This window comes from Schistocerca piceifrons, chromosome 1, assembly GCF_021461385.2.
Source record: "Schistocerca piceifrons isolate TAMUIC-IGC-003096 chromosome 1, iqSchPice1.1, whole genome shotgun sequence".
Classification (NCBI taxonomy): domain Eukaryota; kingdom Metazoa; phylum Arthropoda; class Insecta; order Orthoptera; family Acrididae; genus Schistocerca; species Schistocerca piceifrons.
This window is the reverse complement of record NC_060138.1, coordinates 573998122-574015757: the sequence shown is the minus strand read 5'-3', so window position 1 is coordinate 574015757 and position 17636 is coordinate 573998122.

The window sequence follows — 17636 nt, the reverse complement described above, 5'->3', positions numbered from 1 at the left end:
TGGTGCGGACACCACATCAAAGAAACACAAAAAAAAAAAAAATGAACAAAAAAATATATACACTGAAAACAAAAACTGCAATCATGCGCCGCTACTTAAAACTAAACGCGGAACTACCAGAAAAAAACTTGGGTATTAATCAATAAAAAATTAAGCAAAAAAAATTCTGAGTGTCCCTACTAATATTACTGCTTGCTTATCAGAAGATTCCAGGAAAGATCCGAGGCTAAGGGTCGCCATTTTATGCGAGGTGCCAGGGCTAGCAGTGAATTTAACACTAAATTCTTCTAGAATCTACATATGTAAATGATGCTCTAAGCCCCCCCCTCCCCATTCTAACTCCGACTTTTGCTGCTGCACATGGATTAAAAAGATACGCGAACTGACTGTAATCAACCCTGCAAGTGGAGTAGAAAAGAGTTTGGCACCTGCAATAATTTAATTTGATAAATTAGTTAAATAAAGGAAGGTTTCATTAACGTAGTGAGAAATGATAGGGTTACTCTACCGATTAACAGAATGAAAGTTCTGTCCAAAATAACAATATGATTTATTAAGACTAAACACAAAATAATAAACAAAAACACATGAAACATTTACAATACATCAAATTGGCTCAAATTGGATACTCAAACAAACGCTGTGAAGGTGAAGTTGTCCCTAAACTAGATCGTGACGTTTATGATGAAGTGGTATGTGGAGCCAATTCCTTGCCACTCAAATCTTAAGAGAGACACACCGCTAACTCAACATTAATTGCTGCTACATTAGTGAGAACTCAGACAAAGAACACCCAAGATAGAACAAAGTTAGAAAAGACGAACAGCAAAAATGCCTGCTTTGCCGGTGCTGCGAACGTACATTACCAAGCTGTCTTCTTAGCTGCAAGGACACGATCTGGCGTCCCATCGTGGTGATGATAATGTCGCGAGTATAGCCCGAAACAAATTATCCTGGCCTGGTTGTTCCAGACTAAAGCCTTCCTAGCAATACAAATGCGCCTCTGAGGGAGACGAAGAAGGCTCGCCACACAATCGCTGATGGTACAGTGATTGATTTTAACAAGCGAAGTCACCCAGTAACTCCGATACAGTCAACATTAGCCAAAACTGCTCAAGACAGACAACATAGGCCTCTTGTACACAGAACGCTCAATTGCCAACTGTACTCAGAAAGGCAGGCTGACCCGCGCAACGAGAGCTCAGTCTTGTAACCTACTTCGACCGAAAGGCGAGAGCCGACTACCCACAAGAGCACCCGTACAAACCGAACACAGAACATTCCTGCCCCCACGACAGTGGCCGTGGCTAACTGTTCCAATCAGCAACTCGAAAACCGGCGGAAAATTCCACTCTACTGCCGGAGCACTACCATTCCACCAATGGAGATTCTTGGCGCCAATTTCTGCGCCGATTTTCTACGTTACGGAGCTATGCCCTGACCAAGCCAATCACAGTTACGATTTTGCAGAAAGCGCGGGAATTTGCTCGCCAAAACTGCCTGGGTACACAAGTCATTCCCACGCCTCGCTGGTAGTCCGCCAGAAAGTGTTTTCGCTAAGTTTCTGCGAAGTAACAGGACCTCTAGCCCAGCCGCTACTTCAGGCCCCTCCGAGCGTGTCTCCTCCGCTATTCTATCATGTCGGCGTCTGGAAAGCATTCACTCGACTCCCTCACACCCATCGGCTTACCCTTTCAAGATTAGCAGAGCCCGCCTGTCACCGGACCACCTGGGTGACGAGAGACGCTGCATGGGAAGTCCGCGTGTGAAGGAATAGCAACTTTACACTGCAAGCAATTGGAGAGGAAAATCGTAAGATAGAAATATGAGACGGGGCTCATGCCACCTCTCAAATTTTATCAAAAAAGTTTCAAGAACTGGCTTTAACTGATTTCTCTAGGGATATACTACAACCCCCAACATATTGCTGATGGCCGCTGTGGCGGAGCGGTTCTAGGAGCTTCAGTCTGGAACCTCGCGACCGCTGCGGTCTGGACATTTGTTTTGATCCACCTACTGCTTTGACTCAAGATCAAAATTTCTTAGGATTTTCTGCCAAGTCAATACATAGAACTTTACTTTCGAATTCGTTGAACGCCTCTCGCCTAGCCCTGCTCACACTACATTTCACTTCGTGTAATTTTTGTTTGTCTGCAAGGATTTTGCTATATTTATGTTTGCTTTGAAGTCCCTTCACTTCCATAGCAGTTTCTAACTTGGTTGTTGTACCACAGTGGCTCTTTTCCATCTCTTACGATCTTGCTTGACATATACTCATCTAATGAATATTGTACGAATGTTTTGAACTTTGTCCACTGATCCTCAACACTATCTGTACTTGAGATAAAACTTTTGTGTCAAGCCGTCAAGTACTCTGAAATCTGCTTTTTGTCACTTTTGCTAAACGGAAATATCTTCCTACCTTTTTTAATATTTCTGTTTACAGCTGAAATCACCAATGCTGTAACCGCTTTATGATTGGTGAGTCCCTGTTCTGCATTAACTGCTTCAAATAGTTTGTATCTGTTTGTCACCAGAAGGTCTAATATGTAATCACCACACGTCGGTTCTCTGTTTAACTGCTCAAGGTAGTTTTCAGATAATGCACTTGAAATAATTTCACTGGATTCTTTGTCTGTGCCACCCGTTATAAACATTAGAGTCTCCCAGTCTATATCTGGTAAATTAAAATCTCCATCCAAAACTATAACATGGTCGGGAAATCTACTCGAAATATTTTCCAAATTTTCCTTCAGTTGTTCTGCCACAACAGCTGCTGAGCCAGGGTTCCTATAGAGACATTCAATTACCATGTTTGAGCCTGCTTTAACCGTGACCTTCAGCCAATTTATTTCACATTTCGGATCTCCGTCAATGTCCTTCGGTACTATTGCACTTTTTATCGCTATAAACACGCCACCCCCTTCACTGTCCAGCCTGTCTCTGCGGTATACATCACAATCTGAGTTTAGAATTTCATTACTGTTTACATCTGGTTTCAGCCAACTTTCCGTTCCTAGTACTATGTGGGCATTGTGACCGTTTATTAATGAGAACAGTTCTGGGATCTTTCTGTAGAGACTCCTGCAGTTTACTATTACCACATTAATATTGTCATTCCCTGTTGCGTTTTGCCTACTGCTACCTTGTCGCATCTTAGGAGGCGTCTTGTCGGGCCTATGGAGGGAATTCTCTAGCCTAAAAAACCCACATGTGCACTCCACATGTACTCCGTTACCCTTGTAGCCGCTTCCTGCGTGTAGTGCACGCCTGACCTATTCAGGGGGACGCTACATTTCTCCACCCGATAGCGGAGGTCGAGAAATTTGCACCCCAGATCTCTGGAGAATCGTCTGAGCCAAACCAGAGGACCGCGATCGGTTCTGGGAACGACACTACAAATAGTTAGCTCAGATTCCACCCCGCAAGCGAGGCTTTCCGCCTTCACCAACTCCACCAACCACCTGTATGAACTGAGGATGACCTCTGAACCCAGATGGCAGGAGTCATTGGTGCTGACACGAGCAACAATTTGCAGTTGGGTGCACCCAGTGCTCTCTATCGCCGCCGGCAGGGCCTCCTCCACATCTCGGATGAGACCCTCCAGCAAGCAGACCGAGTATACACTGGCCTTCTTCCCTGACCTTTCCGCTATTTCCCTAAGGGGCTCCATCACCCGCCTTAACATTGGAGCCCCCAATCACTAATAAACCCCTCAACCCGTGTGTCTGCTCAGACCTTGCTGAAGGAGCAGCCACATGTCCACTCACAGGCAGAGCGAGCTATGTTACATGGCCAGCCTCCACATTGACCCTCTGCCTCATCCGACGTGAACGCCGTTGAATCCGCCACTCCCCTTGGGGAGAGGGTGGTGCAACTGCACCCGGTACCCGCGAAGATATCTCGACAGCAGGGACCATGGGTGAAGCATGTAACACCTGGGGTGTACCATGTGATGCACCAGACTCCCCACTGCTGCTACACTCTGAGGCAGTAGCCTGAAGACGGCTGACCACGGCCATCAGCACGTTCAGCTGTTTCGTAGTGGTATCTTCGCTATTATAAAAAGAAGATTTCGTTTTCAAAAGTATTCCTTTATTTTTTCATTTCATAAAATTATAAAAAAATGAGCACACAAGAAAGGCGTATTGTTGCCAGTCCATTCCAGTTAGTCAGGTACAAGATGTCGTCAAGATGCCCACAGTGACGGCGACCAATTACATTTTTCAATTAACATGGATACTGATGATAGTAACATTATCGTTCAAAATTATACGAGGGCGGTTCAGAAAGTAACCTCCGATTGGTCACAGTGCGGGTTGTGGGGGGAGTAGCAACGCCATTTGTGCGTTCACGCACTCAACAGGTCAGTCGGCATCAAGCCGTGGTCGAGTGAACGTCGTACCTGCGCTAGTTTAGTTTTTGTGGCAGTTTGAAATGTGTGCTGCAACAGAAAACCCCGCCAAATGTGAAGTGCGTGCTGTCATAAGGTTTTTTACAGCCAAAGGATATTCTGCAGCAGCTATTCATCGTGAGCTTTGTGCCGTGTACGGACCAAGAGTTATGAGTGAAGGAGTTGTCCGTGAATGGGTACGTTTATTTAAAAGTGGACGAGAAAACGTTCATGATGAAGAGAGGAGTGGTAGACCATCATTGGTGACTGACGAACTCGTTCAGACAGTTGATGCAAAAGTTCGTGAAAATCGACGTTTCTCAATGTCGGAGTTGTCTACTGGTTTTCCACAGATTTCTAAGACTCTCTTGTATGAGATAGTGACAGCAAGATTGGGTTACCGTAAGTTCTGTGCACGATGGGTGCCCAAAATTCTTACCGACCACCACAAAACTCAAAGAATGGCCTCTGCATTAGACTTTCTGTCACGTTATGAGGACGAAGGAGAACCATTGTTAAACAGAATCGTGACCGGTGACGAAACCTAGATTAAGTACGTGAACCCTGAGACAAAAGAACAATCAAAGATGTGGGCACATTCAAATTCGCCTACCAAACCAAGAAAAGCCTCGCAAGATTTTTCTGCCAGAAAACTGATGGCAACGGTGTTTTGGGATGCCAAAGGGGTGTTCTTGGTTGAATTCATGGAACGTGGTACGACCATTAATCAAGACGTGTACTGTGAAACAATAAAAAAGTTATGACGGGCTATACAGAACAAACGCCTTGGTATGCTGACTTCCGGTATCGCTTTTTTGCACGATAACGCCCGTCCTCACTCTGCTCACAGAACAACGGCCCTTCTTGAGTCCTTCAAGTGGGACGTTATCAACCATCCACCTTACAGCCCAGACCTGGCGCCAAGTGATTATCACCTCTTCATGCATTTGAAGAAATGGCTCGGGTCACAGCGGTTTGATGACGACGAAGAGCTCAAAGATGCGGTCACAGGCTGGCTCCAGGCACAAGCGGGTGATTTTTATGTAGAAGGAATTTCAAAGCTTGTGAAGAGATACGATAAATGCCTCAATCGCTATGGAGACTATGTAGAAAAATAGTGCAAAGATGTAGTTGTAAGATGTATATATTAAAATATTTTTATTTAACTTGGTGTATTTTTTTAAATCAACCGGAGGTTACTTTCTGAACGACCCTCGTATGATGATGATAGTAAATGAGACTGTGTCACATTTTTCTCCAAAGAGTATTTTTTTTCCCTTGGTGAACATGTAACATGTGACTGCACGGACTTATTAAACCATTCTTTGTCAGCGTCACTTTCCCACAATGCAATCGTGATTGGACAAGTTGTATTGCACACATCAGAAACCCTGATCACAATGCAAATCTGACAACAGTCATTTAAACAAAGCTTTCAGTTTTAAGAACAAGTTTAAGGAAGTGCAAAATCAAACACTTAGGCAAAGCATCGATGAAAAACTTAATGATTTTACAAAACAGCAGACAGATACACGGATGGATTACTTGAACAGAAAAAGCAAACTCTTGATACTTTCAAAACCGACATTACACAACAGTTCAATGACTTGGCAAAAGATCTGCATTCTGATCTTTCAAAAGAATTATTGGATAAACTTGTAAGTGTGCAGAAAGATCTAAAAATACAATTTCTCACTGACATGTCACAAGATATAAATAGTTTAAACCAAAAAGTGTCATCAGTAGGCGAGACAAAAGAGCAGTTCGCGAAAAAGATGAAGGAGGTGTCTGAGGTTCGGACAAAAATGCAGGAGCAGCAGTTAAAATTGTGCCAGTATATAAATAAAATGGCAGGTACTATTGATGGGCTGCAGACAGCGTACAAAGGTCTACCTGGTCAGGTGCAAGGTCTATCATTGTAAAAAAAAGTAGCCTAAGTTTAAATACTAAGTTCTGAGAATGTAACAAGAAAGGATGGATAAAGATATTAAAGAAATAATGGATAGAGCCGAGGCTGGTATCGTACAACAAGACAGTACAGTGGTGAGGAAGGTAGTCTAAGAAAAGATGGGTTATGTAGATGGGGTCGAGGAAGAGATGAAAGTATAGGAGACAGAACTAAGAGCCGAAATAGATCAGAGGTCAAAAGCAGTGGGGGAAAAATTGCGGCCAAACATCCTTGGTAACACTGAACAGGAAAGGAAACATTCAACCTCATGCTATCAGTTGTCAACAGAGAGGATAGATAATCTGAACATCTTTCTGCACTTGAATCCTAGACTGTTGGGTGGAATAGATAACAACCATAAAACTCAGCAGGAGCTGCCGACTTCTGTCCCTGCCGTGCAGAGAATACGGATTACGATCCGATACATCAAAAAATGACACACCAGTACCCGCAGATGAAGGCTTACTACGACTCAGGCAGTTTCCGATTTTGTCTTCCGAGCGTAAGCGAACAAACAGAGTCATGTTCACAAGAGCTTTCCAGAACGTTTTGCCAAGGAACTGGACTGAAGTGCAGAAGATACAGTCTGTGGTATCTTATATACAGGGCGATGTCTTGCTGTGGGCCGCTGACATAGCGGAAAAATGTCACACCTAAGAATAGTTTGAAAGGGTCTTCCTAGACAAGTTCAATTCCCTCACAGTAGAAGAGAGATTGAGGAGTGAAGTGTTTAGCCCAGCGCCATTTAGCAGTAAACACAAGGGCTTAGAAGATATTTCGAGAAGTATCTCAATAAAGCCCGTTTTTGGCCAAACCTGATATCACATGCAGAGGTCCTAAAAATTTTGAAAAGTCGACTACCTCTCGCTTCACGATTCTATCGATCTTATCTACGAATGGAGTTCTGTCCAACCACAAAGTGCAGCACACAGGCAGTCCCCACACAAACAAACGAGCAACATGGCGGGGATGGCAGTACCAACCAACATGGTTGGCAGCCACATCCCCATTGCTGCAATACGAACTGGAACCAGTTTGGTAACGAAAAGGGACAATAATTCAAACGAGGATATAAAAATAAAACAGGACAGAATTTCAGTTGGTCAGAATTTAATGGCCAGAGAGGTTATAATCAGCAGCCGTACAATGCGCTTCCGATCGGGGGAAATGTACTGAATGGCAACTGGCTAGGGCAGAAGGCAACAGGGCGACAAAGTAATCCGCCGCTGACTGATTATAATCAGTACAATCAAAATTACGTTTCGAATAGTCACCAGGGACAAAGAAATTACAAAGCAGGAGTCACACAAGATACTAACTGGCAAAACCAGACGCGTAATGTTCACGTAGTTGAGGTCACCCCTAACAAGCAGGTCAGTACCAGGGTAATTTAGAAAATTCCAACCGGTCTCGATAGGCCCCCGATAGATGTACAGTAATAGGGATGTGGACATGGAACTAGTAAAAAGCTGTTTTCTTAGGTGCGACAACTCAGGTGATATCAAAGATGGCCTGTGTCAGGGAGATTTTACCAGTTGTGTAGATGAAAATGAAGACACAGTACAGCAGTAATCAATGCATAAATACTTGGTTTAAGGGCACCCATAGTACTGGACACTGGAGCTACCACGAATAAAATTTCCCAGGGTCTATTTGATCAATTACAAAAATGACACAAACCGACACTTTCAGTCCAAAAGTGTAAAATCCAAACAACTATAGGAGGTACACTTAGTTCGGATATCAATGCAAGATGCTTATAAAAGTTTCTACTGTGAAACCTTATCTCGAAGCCTGGCAGAAGGTCCTAAGAGATTTTGGTGGTATGTAAAGTACGTTAGCACCAAGACGTGGTCAATACCTTCTTGGCACGATAGCATTGGAAATATTATTGATAACAGTGCTGTGAAAGCAGAGTTATTAAACACAACCTTTCGAAATTTCTTCACGACAGAAGACGACGTAAATATTCCAGAATTCGAATAAAAACCAGCTGCCTATATCAGTAACTTAGAAGTTTATATCCTTGGAGTATTGAAGCAACTTAAATCACTTAATAAACGGAAGTTTTCTAGTACAGACTGCTGTAGTTGCTCCATGCTTTCAAACTCCCTAACATAGTATGGCTGTTGTGTTTTATGTTTCATCAACAAAATCCTGAGTTCTGAATTATTCTCCATGAATACCAAGAATTCGTTTAGACCTTGTGTAAGCCTTGGTAAGGCATAAGCAATTACGTTTTGATTACCTTTTATATACTAAATTTCAAATTCAAATTCCTGTAATACAAACACAACCTAGCGATCCTCCTGTGTAAGAGCTAACAAGTGAGAAGGAAGGACAAAGACTGATGGTCGCAATACACCTTGGTATGCTTTCCCCACAGGTAATATTCGAACTTTTTGAAGGCCCTTATTACTACGAGAGCTTCCAATTAGATCATGGAATATGCTTGCTCGGCTTCAGAAAGGGTCCTACTAGCAAAACTAATTACCTTGGGGGTAAGCTCCCAGTTCGTGTCAGTGATCTGGAATAAACAAGTCCTCAACCCTTGCGAAGATGGGTCTGTAGAGAGACAAAAATCCTGGGTCATGTCATGATGATGTAAGATGTTGGCATTCAAAAGTGCTTCTTTAATATTGTTAGAATTAATTTGGTACTGCTTGGTCCATAACCAAGGGTGGTTCTTCCATAGAAGATTAAGTAGAGTATCACTATTTAAAAGCTGCAGCGGTATAAATTTTCTGAATAAAGATACTAATCCAAGATATCCCTTCATCGAGCTTCTTATGGTCTGGAAGTATGCCTTGAGGTGATATGTGTCCAAGAAAATTAACCCTTTCCACACCGAAATGTGACTTCATTACACTGGCTGTGACTCCGTATTCTGAAAACCTACACAATACTTGAGCCAAGCAACTTCAATGTTTTGACCATGTGGGGGTAGCAATCAGTAAATCATCAACGTATGCAGTGACTCTACTATAACAATTCAAGTTGTAAGAATCGATCTAAAGCAGAAATAAATACGCCTGAACTGGCATTTAAACAAGAAGGGTGAACACACAGCCTATAGCTTCTGGCCCCACATACAAAGGCAGTGTAGTTATGGCTACCTTCGTGTAGCGCATTTGCCAGTATGAGGAGATCTATTATGGTGAGTTACTTATTGTTACGTAATTTTAGAAGTTGTTCTTCCAGGTTGAAAGGTTGTGTCCCGACAAGCATAATAATTTTATTTATTCCTCGTGCGTCGAGCATGAGGCAGACACTACTGCCTGATTTGCTAATGGCCAAATTGGGGCTACAGCAAGAAGATAAGGATGGTTGTGGAGTACAGAACAGACATAAGGATGGTTGTATTATTTCCCAGTTTAGCGTTCTATTGATCTCTTTCCTCACTGCCTCCTTCTTGGCTCATGGAATAGGGTAAGATGAAAAGCAGAAGGTTTCGTATCGTAAGGCTAAAACTGCTGCAGAACAATGATGACCCTTTAGGATTTACCAAGTTGTATTGTTTCTCTGACACCACCCAAAGCAGAGCCCATGGTTTGATTGTTTACCGGAGGATCACTTTAATGATTTTATACTACACACTCACAATGTTTTGAGACACTATCCGTGTCTCCACTTGTCTTAGTAAGATAAATATTTATTGTTACTATCCAGGTTTAATACTACAATTTCTGCAGGTAATAGGGAAATGTGTTGTTTGTCAGAAGTTTCGAAATATAAACAAGTGTAAAACTAATTGAACTATACCCAATATTGCCTAAAAGATCCTTGGAGATAGTTTCCTTGGATGCAGCTTGACTGTATCCACGAGGGAAATGAGGTGTAAGTTAGTTTGTAGCTCCATAACATGTTTCCTTAAACTATGTCAAATTGTATGCTGTGCACTCAGTTACTGAGAGCACCATCATCAGCAGAATTACAATGGATTAACTACACAGAGCAGTCAAGCTGGAAATATTGTTGACAGACAACTCATCATACTTTACAGGCAAGTGTTGGAAACAGTTCATGAACACTCACAATATTAACAAATACTTGTACCCACGTTTCACTCGGAAGGAACGCCCATAGGGCGGATATTTAAGGAATTTAAGAGATTTATCCAGACTTACATCTCCACAATCAGATAATGTGGATCGAATGCGTTACTCTATTTCAGCTAGTTGTTAACAATCTCCCACATAGCTGATCTGGCTTTATACCTACAGAATCACTGTTTAACAAAAGACAAGTGGGAAAAACTTCTAACCAAGGTCCCTGGGAAATAAACTTCACACAAGGAAAAAATACATCGGACACTGTTCAGCATTAGGAAAAGGCTGAGTACAGAAAACAGATTATGATAGGAAATTTGGACACACTGTATAGTACCATGTAGGACAACAATTACTTCTCAGGACTCATTCAAAATCGATAAAGTACAGTAAGTTGAATCAGAAGTGGCAACTGCTGTACACAGGGCCATTGTTATAACCTAAACTCTCACCCTGGATCCTATAAGGTAGTATACTTACACAGTGGTAACGATAAGGGCCTTTACCCACACTAAGATTTACGTGAATTTGTGTACTTAAAATTATTAGACGCTGATCAAGCATGGCTTAGTGCACTGTATATAACTGTATATAAGAGATAACATGCTGTCCACTTAAATATACTTATTACAATTGGTGTTTAGTACTAAGGAAAGATTTCATTTTGTCTATTTCGCGTATGTTGCCTTATTAGAGTGTAAGATTTTCATTGTATGTTTGCGAGCCAGAGAAGCTCAGGCAACATTACCCTCACGGATGATGAGAAATTATTTAATTTGGCGTTTTCCTGTTTAAACACAAAGCATGTATGTGACTGAGATGTAGCGTATGGAAGTGATGAAGTAGAATGAGGGCAGACTGCACATGTCTATTAGCTAGCATTAAGGTTGTAAACCTCCTCGCATGCACGTGCCACAGCACAAGCCTCCAGACAACGATCGTAGCTTAGCGAAGAAACAAGGAGTCTACCCTTGGAGAAAACTTTATGATATGGGTTGACTACTTAGGAAATAACCTGTCTACACTACAGAAATAAACGAAGATTACGAAATTAGGAAGAATTAAGCTAGGGAATATGCATACAGAGGACGAAGAAAACACTATCTGCACAAAACCAGCTACACATTATGATACTATGTACAAGCTATTTACATTTGTTCAAGTGGCTATTTACATGCTACATGAAAGGTGATATCCATATGAGGAATGAATGAATATAAACTAAGTCTTGAAAATACTACCGGAGTTAGGATTGCGCCTCACCTACGACAACTCTTTTCTTTTCAGGTGCAAAAGGGAAAGTCAAAACGATAACCACACTACGAACATGTGCACTTTCACAACTCATAAAAAATTAATAAAGAGTGAATTGCGCACTAATAGAAATTCAATATACGAACACTGAAAGTGTGATGCATTAGTAGCCAGCGAGCAACTATGCACTTCATTTTAAGTTAGTCCTTAAATGTTCTTTCAGCAAACAATGCAGTCACATGCGGGGTCACACAATAGTTACAATACCAGAGAAGGAAAGCAGCTACTCACCATATAGCGGAGATGCTGAGTTGCGATAGGCACAAGAAAAAGATTCACACAATTAAAACTTTCTGCCTTTAAGGCCTTTGTCAGCAGTAGACACACATACACACACGCACTCACACACTCAAGTAAATGCAACTTGCACACACGCCTGCAGCCTCAGAGAGCTGAAACCACACTGTGAACAGCAGCACCAGTGCATGATGGGAGTGGCGACTGGGTGGGGGTAAGGAGGAGGTTAGGGCAGAGAGGGGGAGGAATAGTATGGTGGAAGTGGAGGACAGTGAAGTGTTGCAGTTTAGATGGAGGGCAGGAGAGAAGGTGCAGAGGGGGGATGGGGTAAGTAGCGGAAAGGAGAGAAATAAAAAGAAATTAAAAGATTGGGTATGGCGTTGAAATGACGGCTGTGTAGTGCTGGAATGGGAACAGGGAGGGGGCTGGATGAGTGAGGACAGTGACTAACGAAGATTGAGGCCAGGAGGGTTATGGGAACGTAGGATGTATTGCAGGGAAAGTTCCCAACTGTGCAATTCAGAAAAGCTGGTGTTGCTGGGAAGGATCCATATGGCACAGGCTGTGAAGCAGTCATTGAGATGCAGGATATCATGTTTGGCAGCGTGTTCAGCAACAGGGTGGTCCACTTGTTTTTTGGCCACAGTTTGTCGGTGGCAGTTCATGTGGACAGACAGCTTGAGGGTTGTCATAACTACATAGAATGCAGCACAGTGGTTGCAACTTAGCTTGTAAATCACATGACTGGTTTCACAGGTAGCCCTGCCTTTGATGGGATAGGTCTAAACTGCAACACTTCACTGTCAGCCACTCCCACCATACTATTCCTCCCCCTCTCTTCTACAGCCTCCTCTTTACCCCCACCCAGTCACCACTCCCGTCATGCACTGGTGCTGCTGTTCACAGGTGGCTTCAGATCTCTGAGGCTGCAGACGCCGAAATTAAAGAATTATATGTATAAAAATTTGTGTCAGTGTGATGGTGTGAATGTGTGTATGAAAAAGTAACAGCACACCAGATGTATAAAAAGGTTGACTTTAGGTCTTGTGCTTTCAAATGCAAAGAGGTCAGAACAAGCAGTACAAGTCCACATGAATGAGAACAGCGCCAAGCATTAGTTGTTTCAGTATATTTGCACATGAACACGAGTCGTCTCAGCTTAGTTTTACGGTTGTTCATTGGCACAATTCTTGTAGAGACATATTCATGCACAACAGAATATGCAAGAGTGATATCATGTAGCAAAAGGAAGTATAAGTCACCGACACTGAAGGACACTGTTTACAGTCGATGATGACACTTGTATGACGCAATACTGTACTGTCAGAATGTATCAGTAGATAGTATGCACAAAGTAAATAGATTAACACCAATAAATAGAACTCAATGACTCTCTCGTAAGGAACAAAGGATTGTAGTAATGCAGTAAAAGTGAATGTTTCTTCCTGTCCATAACATTTCCTGTGGGCCAGTAAACATATTCTACCACACTTGTCAGAATCGCAGTTAACGTTGTTTTGTAGGCTTATTGCAATTTCCTGTTGTGAAGCTTTCTTTTCTCGGCATCTGTAACGATGGATACTTGCATCAGGTGGGATGTATGCACACCTGACTCATGAACGTAGTGTGATAGTGTTGTGAGCAACTATTTTGCCAATATTGGAAAATGAGATTGAAAAAATGACAACTTTAACAAATGTTAAAGTAAGATGAGACTATAAATACAGGTTGTTCAGGAATGAACATTCAAGAGGGTAATACTCGAGAGAAAATGTTCTAAACATGATAATGTAAAAACTAAAAGAAGTTATGTGACATAAAATCATAAGAATTGTACATAATATTAATTATCTTGTATGTAAAATTTCTCTACAGTGTTTATGTAAATTTTTATACAATATTTATGTAAAGAAAAGTAAATGCCATATGAAAATGTACATATATGGAGTAAGAAATACGCAAACCTAGCTTGTCAATATACTTTAAAATGTAGACCCTTAGGTTATCATAACGAAGCTGAAATGTAAATACCATGATGCACTGTATAGCTGAAAATGTTTTCCAGGACTGCATATGGGAACTAATAACTGCAAACGTGCTATGAATATTTTGTGAAATTTAAAACCCTAATTCCATTTGTGTTCCCATAAGAAAAGGGTGCCAGTGCAGGGCAGTAATGAACATTTATACCTTTGGTGGACGCAGGTATTGACGAGACATTCTACCATAGAGAGGCTATGGAAATGAATAAAGGCATTGGAGACGTCCCTTGAAGTCATTCAAGGGTCTTTAGGATCCTGATAGCGTGAGCTCGGTTCAACCACTGTAACATATGGATTATGACACGAACAAATGCCTGGACTGTAAATGGAGAACCTCCTCGCCACAGCATCGAGGGTTCCACTATGCACAAGCCTCAGCACACCAAGTTGCAGCAATGGGATGAACAGTTTCATTAACTTTGGGAAAATAAGTGAAATTGTAGCACACTCATGGGCAACTCACATAACTACAGCGTTAACAAACCCAAGTGAGCACCTAGGATAACTCACATGAGGTTCACACGTTGGACAATAGCAGTGGTTAGATTCCAATAATCAAAGTACTATTGACTAATTTATGATTTACGCGATCAGGCCCATTGGACCACATGCTGAGTTAAAGTACAGACTCCAAATTCAAATGCAGCTATAGACGCAACCCTTAAAAATTTTTTTAACTAGTAGTAGTAATAATTTGTAAAGTGTACATTAAACAAAATTAGATGTATATGTTATGTAATGACACGCTCTGGGAGTAAACGATGTAAACATGCACATGAATAAAGGTCTCAGTACCCTGACAGTCTAAGAGTTTAAAGCACAAAAAAGGTGCATTTAGTGTAAAGCACCATCATATCGTCCAGTGATATTGATCAAGCCAGTATACAGTGGGTGGACAGTTGTGTAGGTTCTTTAAATTGCCTACACATATAAATAAACATTTGTAATGATTCCTATTCGCGCCTTCTCTGTGTGAAACTGAAAGCTATACTATCAATTTTTTATGTACCTCAATGTTTTTTTCATTGATTTCGCTGTCTGTCAATCTTTTGACCTGATGTGATAAAGACTTATGTACTTGCACTCCCTCAGTACTGAGTTAATTAAAAGTTATAATATGCAGAAGTCGCAAGTTTTCAGTCTCCTACTGAGCTGCATCCTAATCTGCATATCCCAATGCAGTGAGGACTTGCATCTTTAAATGTACATCATTGGGGAGACAAGCTGAATATCAAGCTGTACACCAAAACACAAAGGAATTAATCTTCAATCAATGTTGCAGTACTGCCACAACATTTCTTAAGCCACATGCATCCATACCTGCATGCATCTACAATTTCCAATGTGGTTAAATGTGCAGTAGCACAAATATGTCAGCTCTGAACAACTGACATTGTCTCTCTCCCTAACAACTATATCCTGAAATTGTAATTGTGAAATGATAGCTTATGGGAAATGATTTGGGAAGAAAACGTCATTAAATCATTTGAGGAGATTTGGAGTCGAATGTTTCATGCATACTCCCAAACAGTTTGGATGCAAATTTCAAATCAATTACAAGAAGATGGTTATTGGTTACAATAACAATTATAGTCTGTACAATCCTACAACAACAAAAATAACTGTTTTCCGTAATGTGGTTTTTAACTAAAATACTATAGCATCTCTCTAAGAACTCAGGATCAACAATGTTTCATATGGATGCAGCTTCCTAACGCAACTAGAAAAAAAAAAGAAATTCAAGAACGTGCAGGAAATGGAAGTACAGTAGTGCAACACTGAGAAACAAATGATACTGAGGATACTCAGCCTAGGATAGATTTTACAGACCATGATAGACTTAGCATCCAGTTTTTTTCCAAATTGCACAACAGTCATTGAGGAACCACAAACGTTCAAGGCAGCGATGGTGTTTAGAGACTTGGAGAAGTGGTGCAAAGTTGTAATAGATGAAATGTCCTTCTTGGCTATAAAATAACTAGGATTTATTGGATCTATCTCCAGATCGTCAAGCTCTCGGTTGTAAGTAGGTTTACAAAACTAAATGTAAACCATATGGTAGTATAATGTCGTATAAAATAAGATTATTCACAAAAGGACAATCCAGAAGCCTGTGCTTAATTATGGATTAACGTTTCCACCTGTTGTTATGTGTGAATCAATTTGTGTTCTTTTAGCTTTGGTTTCAGTGTACGGAATGGACATAAAACAATTTAATGTGAAAAACATATTTCTATGGAACAGATTGAAGGTTTTGCTAAATATAATGCAGCTTTAATCTGGAAATAAAAGAAAAGCCTTTATAGACTGGACTCCAAGATGACGGAATTAAAAATTTGTTAAGTTACAACGTTTTTTGATTTCAAACAGGTTTCTTCAGAGAATGGTGTACTTTGTGCGCAAGATGATGGTCATGAAGTGTTTTTAGCTATTTTTGTTGATGATGAACTCCTTCTGAGTAAATTAAATTCAGTTATAAACAAAATATTTGAGGAATTCAAGACTCATTTTGAAATTTTGTCGGATCGGAAATCAGCAAGACCATGAAACTAAAGAACTGTTCATCATTCTAGAGAGCTAGATTAGACCCCTTTTGGAACAATTCAACACAAACCAGTGTAAGCCTACTGATTATAGTTACAGTTGCACATGGGACAGTGCACAGCTAATTAAGACAAGAAATACATGGAACATTTCATTTTGCAAGATTGTTGGTGGGTTGACATTTGCTACCACTGTGATGAGACCTGATGTAGCTTTTCTGTCAGTGAAGTAAGTCGGTTTCTCAACAACTGTGCACCTGATTGTTGAACTCCTGTTATATATATCCTAAAATATCTTCAATGTACAAGAGACAAAGGTGTTAAATACAGAGGGAGAAATATTAAAACTCATATACTAATATTCAGATTTTGCTGGAGAATTTTTACATGGTTCAAATGGCTCTGAGTACTATGCGACTTAACTTCTGAGGCCATCAGTTGCCTAGAACTTAGAACTAATTAAGCCTAACAAACCTAAGGGCATCACACACATCCATGCCAGAGGCAGAATCCGAACCTGCGACCATAGCGGTCGCTCGTTTCCAGACGCTGGAGAATTTGTTGTTCGTCATTCAACTATGGATTGTGCCAGTATATTAACCAGTGTACGTGTTTCTTGGTCATCTTGTAGGCAAAATTGTATTGTCAGATCTACAATGAAACCTGAGTACATTGCCACATCTGTCACAGCTGCTGAAATAATATGGCTTGGAATATACTTGCTGGATCAAGGTGTCAACATGGAACAGCCAAAATGCATTGCAATTGTTAAAAAACGATGAACATTACAAAAGGACTAAACAAATCTCATTACATGCCAGAAAAGATAAATGTCTCTGGACTCTTCTCTCAACACCAGTTTCTCAGAACCCCACAGGTGGAACTGCTGTTACAATATGTCCTTGGTTTTCGCCATACACCTCGCCCTAATTTACATTAATTTCTTCGGTCTCATCATTTATTCAGAGTAACCATTCGTTTCTTCACTCCCTTTTAGTTTTCTATATCCTTCATTTTCCAACCTGTCTATTTTTCCTCACCCTACTCCCTCCCCTTCCCACCTCTATCACAAACAATGCACTTTATTTCGGCTCTTATTAACTCATGTGC